At 34.7% G+C, this 10,430-nt stretch overlaps 1 pseudogene; it reads left to right on the top strand.

Annotated features, from left to right (window-relative positions):
- LOC132061611 (aquaporin TIP1-2-like) overlaps positions 1 to 9,898 on the top strand; it is an 11,328-nt pseudogene extending 1,430 nt beyond the window's left edge.
- The last annotated feature ends 532 nt before the right edge of the window (positions 9,899 to 10,430 follow it).

Here is a 10,430-nt window from a genome sequence, read left to right as displayed (position 1 = left end):
AGCGACTAAGGTATTTACGTAGAGTTACTATCTACGTGTGGGAACATCATTGTTTCTTCCCCACGCCTCATAATCCATAAATTATGATTCTATACTAAAACTAGGGTTTCTATACCATGCTCATGATAACCCTAGGTCCATGTCCATGATTATATTACGTATGAATTGTTGTAATTCCATCATTGAGTTCTTAATATTTCTTTATGATTATTGAGAATCGATCAGTAATCCATGAAACCCATATCTTGTATTCCATGGGTTCTTGCATGCATGTTTTAGCTAAAATGATTATTTCATGAATATCCTACATGTCTACAAGTTTTCATGCAACTATATTATATAATTACTTTCATGCTATGATACAAGATACACAAATGCTAAATACAAGTTATTTCATGAAATCACGTTTACAAGTTATTTCATGATATCCATGTACAAGCAAGTTATATTCATGAAAACCATGGGCAAGTGCCACTTATTTTACATGTTCATGTTTTTGGGAGTTGCATTAATTAACGAGAAGGCTTCAAACGACTTCGAAACTACGTAGCCACCGTAGGATGAGGATTGTTCCACCCATGCTTAGGACGATCTCTCATAATGACGGATCCTTTCATATTTTATTAAATCTCATGTTCCCTCGGTAAGGATCGAGTGTTCTGTCAAGGACGCACCCGACCATGTATCGGTTATAAGTTATTTCTCTCCCTACTTATGATATTTTTACTCATGCTTTATATTATATATGTATTCATGTTCATGCTCATAACCAGGTTTCGCTTTCACGTTCGGTTCTTATCTTTATTACTTTATGTCCCATGTTATTTCATTCGGTTGCTTTACATACCAAGACATTCAATGCGTCGACGTCCCCTTTATTGCCGGGGCCTCGCATTTCACGATGCGGGTACGTATTTACGTGACACCGCATCCGCTCGAGGATTTGCTCGTATCGGCTCATTGGTGAGCCCCATCTCATTCGAGGTTTAGTCGAGTTATCTTTATTTTACTAGTCATGCATTTAAAGGTATCTTTAGAGCCTTGTCCTGAAAGTACGTTTTCCGGTCCAAGATTCATGATTAGAGGTTTCATAGACTAGTCAGTTTAGTTATGTTAGACATGCAAGGTGTTTAGCCATCTTTGGCTCAACTCATGTTATTTCCGCATTTATGATTTAAACAAGTATTTCATTAAATTATTATGACATCTCATGTTTTATAAAAGCTCATCACGTTCATGCTATATTTCTGCTCATGTATGCCTCATGATGATTCAGCAAGCCATGTGGTTCGCTCGGTCACATGCAGTATGACACCGAGTGCCGTGTTTCGCCCAGGCCATGGTTCGGGGCGTGACACCAAGCTCAAAACAAGATTGTGGCAAATTTCAAGTAGTCAAAAAATGCAAGTAGAGATTCCCATGGTGCAAGTAGATGTCACTATGGGTTACTGTGAATTATCTTACTAACTTAAGCCTAGATTTATCCCCTCTCTAAGTATTCAAAGCTCAAAACCAGACAATATATATTTATTTCAAAGGCAAAATTGCTTTTAACCTAGATCAACTTATAGCAGGATAAAAATGACAAATAGTATGCAGGTCATAGATTGAAAATGATCTAAGTCTCCAGGTTCTCAATCTCTAAGTTAAGGTTCAACTTCAAGTGCTGGGAATGATTTAGCAAATAACAAGTCCTAATAGGGACTCCAAACATGATAGCTACTGACTCGTAAAATTATGTATGAAAACCAGGAATACCTATATGTCAAACTAGTGAGGATAATGCATAGGATCTACTCAAAGCAACACAAGGCTTAAGACAAATTCTCAATCAGCACAACAAAAAGGGTCTCAAATAGCACTAATAGGGGCATGATACTCACTTAGCCCAAGAGATAAGCTCAAAGTATATATATATATATATATATATATATATATATATATATATAAGCTTAGGAGGACAAACAGTATCCAGGATCAGCTTTCAAACAACTCAGAGGCCTCAAGATTGCACATATAGAGTATGATACTCAAATCAACATATTAGGACTAGTTCCATGCTCAAGCAGCCACACAGGAGCAAATAGATGGCAAGAAACTCAAGTTACACAATAATAGCAGGAAGAGAAGTATAGACATCAACTTAGCCTTTTAAACTTTGTTTCAGCCTTTTCTGATAATCCTAATTAGCCTAGGTGAACAAGATACTCGAGGGAGATTCTAAAACAGGCACCAAAAAACAAACTATAGCAAGTACTACCAGAATCCTTTAAACAAGTAAACTCAAATGAAGAAAACAGTCACATGATTCACAAAAAACAAAACAGGTCCAACAGCATACCAATCACCCCATTCCTCTCTCATTCCCAGCTTTAGTGTCAAAACCACAAGTCTCAGATGCTGGTACCTCATCTTTTAACAGTTTGCAAGTCAAATTCCATGTACACATAAAGAGTGAACCAATCTAAAGTTTAATCAAATAAGCCACAGTTTCTTTGTATCTCTTCCATTACACAAATAATCATGTTACAATCTCAAAATTCATTTGAATGGGTTAAAAAAATCATTTTATCTCCACAAAGTTCAAGTAGGATAGCATAGCACATAAATTCAACAAGTATGTTTAAGAGACAAAAATCCTAATTCTCACATCTTAACACAACTAGTTAAACCTAAACAGAAGAAAACATGATCATTCTAAGAGGTTTTAAACATGACCAGCCCTTTTCTTTCCAAGAATAGCATAGGAAATTCAAAAGAAAACACATCCTGCCCAGTGTAAACAGGAACAATAAACATCGAAGACCACTTTTGAGATCAGGTTTCACTCAAGGGGTATATCAAAACCCTTTTAAACTGGTTTGCAGGCAATGAACATATAGAAAGCAGAAAGGCAAGTTCCCAAATCCATCTTTTAAATTTTAAAATAGTCCTAAGAGGCCAGCACGAGATCAAACAAACAGGATTCAAACAAATATTTTGGAAAGATCCATTTTTACCTCAGTTTTACCTTCAAATCTTTAAAAATAGGAAACACAACATGACCAAAGACCAAATAAGGGGCAGGACATCAAGATTTCAATTCTTGATGCAACACGAAGTTTTAGCCAAAAAAAAAAAAAAAAAAAAAAAAAAAAAGAAAGTTTAAGCCATAGCAAAGTTATGAACTTCATTTGAAACCATTTTGAATAAAATCCCTTAAACAAGAAAACACACAATGATCCATGTCTTAACCTCAAACAACCAATCAATACACCTCAAACCTCAAGTAACCAATGGAACAGTAACTCCAATCAGAAACAAATCCCCTTTTGTCATCTTAAACTATTTCAAGATATCAAATCCTTTAAAACATCAAGACACCAACTAAAAAACATCTTAAAGCCTTGAAATAACTTAAACATCTCAGAACCAAAAGAGAATTCTAAAAAAAAAACAGTAAGCATGAACACAATATAGGTTTTTTTTTCTTTTTCTTTCAAACATCCATTTTCAAAGTTCTAAGGTATATTAAACAACATCATAAACACTCAAACTAACTCCACATCCTTATTTCACACATCAAAGCAGTTTCAAAAGCTAAATGGCATAATATGATTTAAGTAACACAACTAATAATGTAAGCTGAAAAATAGAGTAAACTAAGTTAGAATAGGAGTGTTACCTTTTTGTAGGGCAACCTAAGGATCAAAGGTAGGGATTGGATCAACACTTCATACCAACAACCAAAGAACCCTTAAAAACAACCTTGTTTTGCAATTTTTGCGTAATAATCTCTATTCCAAGAGTAGTATAAGTCTTTTTATAGTATGCTTATATAGTATAGTAGTAGTATTTCAGGTATATTAGTGTAGTATATTGATAGGGAAGTTTAAAGACTTTGTAGGATTTCTAATGCTCTAAGGTTTTTTTTTTTCCAGAAAAAAGGTCCTCCTTTCATGGTCATGAAACCTTCTACATATAGTATTAGGAATAAGGCTTAGGGACAAAAGAGGTAAAAACCCAAAACCCAACCGAATTTCCCCCTAATTCTTAAACCCTAAATCAATACAAATTCAAATTCAATAAAAGACAAACCAATTTCTCAACAAATTCGTACTAATAGTACTATAATCTATCAGAATTTGCACAAATCACACAACAAAACAAAAAATCTGACGGATTGTACCCTAAAACCCAAATAAAATTCAGCAAAAAATAGGAAATACTAGGATAGTACACTTAGTCACCAATAAGACAAAAATCAATACATTTCAACGGTACAAAATGGGATAGAATGCCTTGACACCGTACCAACTGAGAACCTTCCTAGGAAATTCCTCCATAGGTTCGTTTCATTGGGTTTATAGTGCACAAGATGGCAAGGGGCTCGAGGCCCCGCCCATGGCACCTACAAACCCAAAACGACCTCGGATAACATCCAAGGAGTTCATTCATGGTATAAAATAAGAATAATCGGGTGAAACTGAACCTGAAAACCATAATAACTCATGATGGGGAGCAAAACCCCTCTAAAATCCGATGAAAAAACATTTGTGAATGAGCCATAATTTGATCGAGAAAAAACCCTAGAAATCTCCATTGACGGAGAAAAGCAGACGAGTGGTCGATCAAAAATAAGAAGGAGGGGGGGGGGGGGAGGGGTGGAAGTTCTGTTTTATTAAACTTCCATCCCCCTTTTTTAAACAAACTCCCCCCTCAAGTTTTAAAATTGTTAAAGAGACCCCCCTATGCTTAAAATACACACTTTTCAAACTTTGTACTTAACTTAGAATAATTACTTAATTTCGTGAAAATACATATTCGTCTAGAAACCTATCGTAAACTTATTTTTAATAAAAACAAAATTCGGAATACGCCATTTTAAAAGACGAGCTTTAATACAAATCCAATATTGTCATAGTTCCGGGTAATATTTAAGGTGCGAAAAATGCGGTAAAAAGTAAACCGTAATTCATACGTCATCTTAATTAACAATTTTCCCGAGTTAGACGGAGCGGGATGTGTATTATTTTTTTTTTTACTTACATTTATGAAAATAAATAACTCGTAATTTCTTGTAATTGTCAATTTTCACAGAATAATAATTAAACGTCAATTTTGCAATTTTCTCGGGATTTTTAAATTTTTAATTTTTTAAGGGCATCCTTACCCCGTCTTGGACTCGGAAATATGAAAATAAAAATATACGTTTTATGAGGTGAAAATTAGGTGTCAACAACACACATAATCAAAGAAGTGACTTATCAACCAAGCCAATACTATGTGTTCCACTGTTATAGGGAAGCAAATCATGTGGCCGACTTTCTTGCCAAGAGAAAGCTGCAACCTTTCCCCTCTTGCCCAAATCAAAGGTTTCTTTCAACTTGACAAATGACAAGTGCAAGTATAAGAAGTCGTATAGATGTTAGTCTTCCATGGTTAGCCTTTTGGAGACTATTTTATATAATAGTCGAGTGTATATGGAAGGTTAGGTCTACGCCCCCCTTCTTTTTGTCATTTTTATCTTCTATATGCATGGTTGGGTCAAGCCAAAGTTCCCTAACACCTCAGGATCCCCTGGGTAATGGCTTATTTTGTTTTTAAAATTATACTATTTTATAGTGCTATTTATGTAGGTTTATTTTGTGGGATAATGAGTAAAACATCAGTAATTTATTGGTATAAAATAAAAATAAAAAGGTGAAACGTAACTTCACTGATCATTTTAATAAGGTGGATGGCCATTCAAGCAATTAAACTCGCTGATTGAAACTTTTGCATAGGAAGATATGAAATACGTAAGAATTATTTGTTCCAATATGTTGGGTTGCTTCAGTGATGATCTCGTATGTCCAGGGACAGATCTAGATGCCTATATACGAGTTAACAGGAATCAAGTAGCTTTTGTCAATACGCTATATACTAGATAATTTACTGAATATCTATAGATATTTGATTGTGAACACAATTATTATTATAATATTAACATTAGGTCGATATAGGAATCCATACACTTTAAATTCTAGATCCGCCTCTGCGTGTGTGTTGTGCTTTCATAATGATTGTCGTATTAGAGTAATTTATGACAAAGTGGTTTTAGTTACTATACTACTATTTAGTTATTTCTGATGCACAAAGAAAAAAATAAAAATAAAGTTCCATTTGTGAAATAGAAAAATAGTTAACCAATTTGCTGAGATTTAATCATAGGATAATTACTAGTAGGGAGAAGATAAGAATCTTTCTCATATAAATGGTAGATATGAGTATTGAGTAGAACCTTCAAGGTATATTCCACAATGAAATGCTGAACTTAATTCCCACGAATCTTCTTACATTCAGTAGCAAAATGTAAAGTAGTAAAATGAAATGCACGTGCAGGCGTGCAGCACTAGTTTAATAAAATAATTAGTAGTTGGTTACTATATTTAATTCGGTTTACAACATCATTATGGTGTACGTAGAAATCATGCGGGTAATGGTGCACTACTAAGTCAACCAGATTATTCGTCAGAAATAGAGTGCTACCTTAGAGAATGTGAAGGGTGTTTTCCAATAGAATAATTGTTCAGTCTAATCCAGTGGCGTACGCAGAATTTTACATAAGCAGTGTCACCATGTAAAAGAGTGAACCCAGCTGACTCTTTTTCAAGCTTTAACATTGAAAAAATATTGAGATTAGCTGAGTTATATAAGATGGGCTTAAAGAATGTTGAGCAAGTAAACCAACAATTTCATTTCTAAGGAACAAAGCACTAGTATCATGAACACGAACAATACCAATAAACCGCTCCATTACACTCCCCCTTCTATCAACATACCTCAAAACAGTAGCCATTTGCTCCTTACATGACACATCACGAGATTCATCAATTAATATGGAAAAGTAATCATCATTTAAATCCTTAATGATATACTTATATATATTTCCATCTTACATATATATATATATCTAATATCCCTTTGAATGTATGGAGAAGTCAACTGATTATTCTTTGGAGCTTTTTTAAATGCATCAGCAATATTATCACATCGTTTAGTATACCATCTAAGAAGTTCAATATAGTTACCTTTATTAAAAGATGATTCGTCTTCACGATGCCCCCGGAATGATAATCCTTGGTTCAAAAGATATCTTATCACATCAATTGCAGCTTCTAAACGAGTTCGGTATTCTAACTTTTGTTGATCAGACTGTTTAGCATTACACTTTGAATGGATTTTTTTGTCTCATCAAATCTTCAGCATTTCTTCTTGACTGATTATGAACACTGTTTGGTCCGCCAATATGCTCATTAAAACTTTTCTTCTTATTCCAACTTGTAAAACATATACTTGAAAATACCCCCCCCCCCCCCTTGATTGATGTTTTCATCTTGAAACAACTAGCAGTAGAAGCAAAAAGCTGCATCTTTTGTTACACTATATTCCAACCATTCATACTCATCAAGCCATTTAGAATTAAAACGACGCCACTTACCATACATATATCTCTTAGGAAACAAGTGCTTTCGAAGTTGGAAGGGACCTTGATGAATATACGATCTCTTATTGCATCATGGTCATTTGGATGATATTTTCGAATAGCTAATCTTTCCCCAGGATCAGTTGGTAAGGAACTTAAATCGATTCCTTCATTTTGTCGATGTTGTTCGGACTCATTAATTTTTTCTCCCAAGTCAATTGAATGCAGTTGTTGAACTTGGCTTTGGACGCTTGGAAGATACTTTATGATAATATCGCTCCATTGAAATTTAGGCTAATGCGATGTAATCTGCACAATTAGTAATTAAGGATCAAATATTTATTTAGAGATAGAATGATATGATAGAATTAAATTATTCTTTTTTTGTTATAACTTGTAAGACATAAAAAGTTTGTAAGCAATTTCCCTTTGACAATCTAGACTTCTTCTCATTTTTAATTCTAAAATTCAACAGGATTCGCATACTATACATAAATAGGATAAAATATTGATTAGTTCAGTAACTACAATATATAATTGCATTAAATATTTGTTATGGATGCCTTCAGAAAATAAAATCGAACTCTGTTCTCAAATTCAAATTTTAACCATCTTGATATTAGCAAGACGTAAGATAAAAAGTTCATGTCGATAGCTCTTACGAGGATTAAAAGCCGTAAAGAAAAAATAAAACATAGGTAAATTTAAATATCAATATAATGAACACTAAATAATTTCATTGTAGAAATTAGAAAGAAAATAAATTATTGTCATGAAAAAATTGCAAGCACTTAATAAAATATTATGGTGAAGAAAGTGCTAACCTGATATGGCAATCGAGATAAAGAACGAGAAGAACTTATATTCTAATTTGAAAGGTGGGCAGCCATCAATTATATTCTAATTGATAAAAGAAATTTTAAGGTTATGACTTATGAGTTCTTTTTAGGGTTTTAGCTTTTAAGTTACTTGACCAATTTGGTATAGAATTAGAGTAGGAAAAGGCTAAGTTATTTCTTGGTTTTAGAACTATATTTACTGGTTTTAGGACCGGTGTTGTTCCATTTATATTTTAGTTGTTTTATTGATTTAGAATTTAAATTATAGTATAAGCCAAAAAAAAGTGAGGCCAGGTGGGTTTGAACCCGCGACCTTGCCGTCAGAATAGAGCCCTTTACCAACAGCCCAACGCACGGCTTTGTGCTGAAGCAGTGTCACGTTTTTCTTTTTACCTTTTACTTTCGTTCCATTTATTTTTTATATATCTATATTTAGTAAAAATTTTCGATGAAGCAGTGTCACGTGACACCCCTCGGACCAACATAAATCCGCCCCTGGTCTAATCATGCATGCCCTTATTTAGTCCATTATATATATAAAGAGGTTAGAGGCCTATTTGGAAAGAAAGCAACAAGAGCTAGAACGAAGGAGTACTAAGTAGTAGCTAATTAACTCATACACCATTTCATCTTGAAGAAAAAGAGCAAGCCGAGTTCAAGAATTGTCACTGGAAATTTGAAAGAGGCCAACCATCCTGATACCCTCAAGGTCAGCCTTAGTCAATTCATTTCCATGCTTATTTATGTTTTCGCCGCTGAAGGCTTTGCCGCATCATCCCGGTTGACGAGCGGCGATTTGCAAGCCCAGCTGATTGCAGCTGGATAAACCATGCATTTGCTCTTGCTGTAGTAGTTTCAGCGGCCACAAACATATCTGGAGGTCATGTAAACCCTGCTGTCACGTTTGGTGCCTTTGGGGGAGGTCACATTACCTTATGTAGGACTATTTTGTATTGGATTGCTCAATTGCTTCGATCTGTCGTGGCTTGCTTGCTCCTCAAGTATTCTGTTGTTGGTGCGGAAGTATCCCCATTCGCTCCAACACCACGGAACGCAGCAGTTTTTGAGATAGTGACGACATTTGGTCTTGTTTACACTTTTTATGCAACTTCAATTGACCCCAAGAGGAGTAACTCAGGTGTGATCATTGCCCCAGTTACAAGTGGTTTCATTGTTGGTGCCAACATCTTGTCTGGTGGTGCTTTTTATGGTGCAACAATGAATCCTGCTGCGCCCTTTGGTCAAGCAATGGTTAGTTGGACATGGGTCTACTGGCTCGGAACATTCGTCGGTGCTGCAATTGCTTCTTTGGTCTATGAAACCATCTTCATCCCCAAGAACACTGATCACGAGCAGCTCCCTATTAGCATCAGCAGAGCCAACTTCATTGAAGGAGATTCAATTGAATCCCTTCGTCAAAAAATGATACCATACTAAAAGGATAAAAATGTATTTTTTGTATATATATAAATTGTTGAATCTTCTTGACATACGAGATGTTTCAAATATGGTGGTAAAGGGGGTACAAAATTCATTTAGGTCATAGGCTTTTAATTCTAGGTATGACATTCTTTTATTTTTTCAACCCCCTTGTCGTGGTTTCGTCCAATTAGGACTCGATATGATAACTCTCGTAAATGAGAATATATCTATGGTAGATAATAGAGACGGGCAAACCGATAAACCGCACCAACCCGACAAATCAAATCAAATCGGAAAAAAAAAAAACCCGACTAGTGATTTGGTTCGGTTTGGTTTGGTGTTCGGAAAAAAAACCCGACCATTATAGGGTTGGTTTTGGTTTTAACTAAAAAAGTCAACCCGAATCCAAACCAACCCGATTATAGATATACTACTTTTAAATTATGTTATACATAAAAATATTTATTAAAATGTAATTTATAAATATTTTCTTAATTTTTTTTTTATAATTTTTGTTTTCTTTCTTACATTTAGATTTGGACTTAAAAGCCCATCTAAATCATTTTTTTGCACGGATTGCCCTTCGTTTGGGGTGGTCTTTAAATTTTGCCCTCAAATTTGTGGTCTTTAAATTTTGCCCTTCATATTTGTGGTCTTTAAATTTTGCCCTTTGCTTGGAAAGATGAGCGAATACATGAAGTTCTGGGTTCGAACCCCCGCTC

The sequence above is a fragment of the Lycium ferocissimum genome, chromosome 6 (assembly GCF_029784015.1).
Source record: "Lycium ferocissimum isolate CSIRO_LF1 chromosome 6, AGI_CSIRO_Lferr_CH_V1, whole genome shotgun sequence".
In the NCBI taxonomy this organism is placed as follows: Eukaryota; Viridiplantae; Streptophyta; class Magnoliopsida; order Solanales; family Solanaceae; genus Lycium; species Lycium ferocissimum.
The sequence above is the reverse complement of the archived record's forward strand: the minus strand, read 5'-3'. Positions and strand labels throughout refer to the sequence as shown.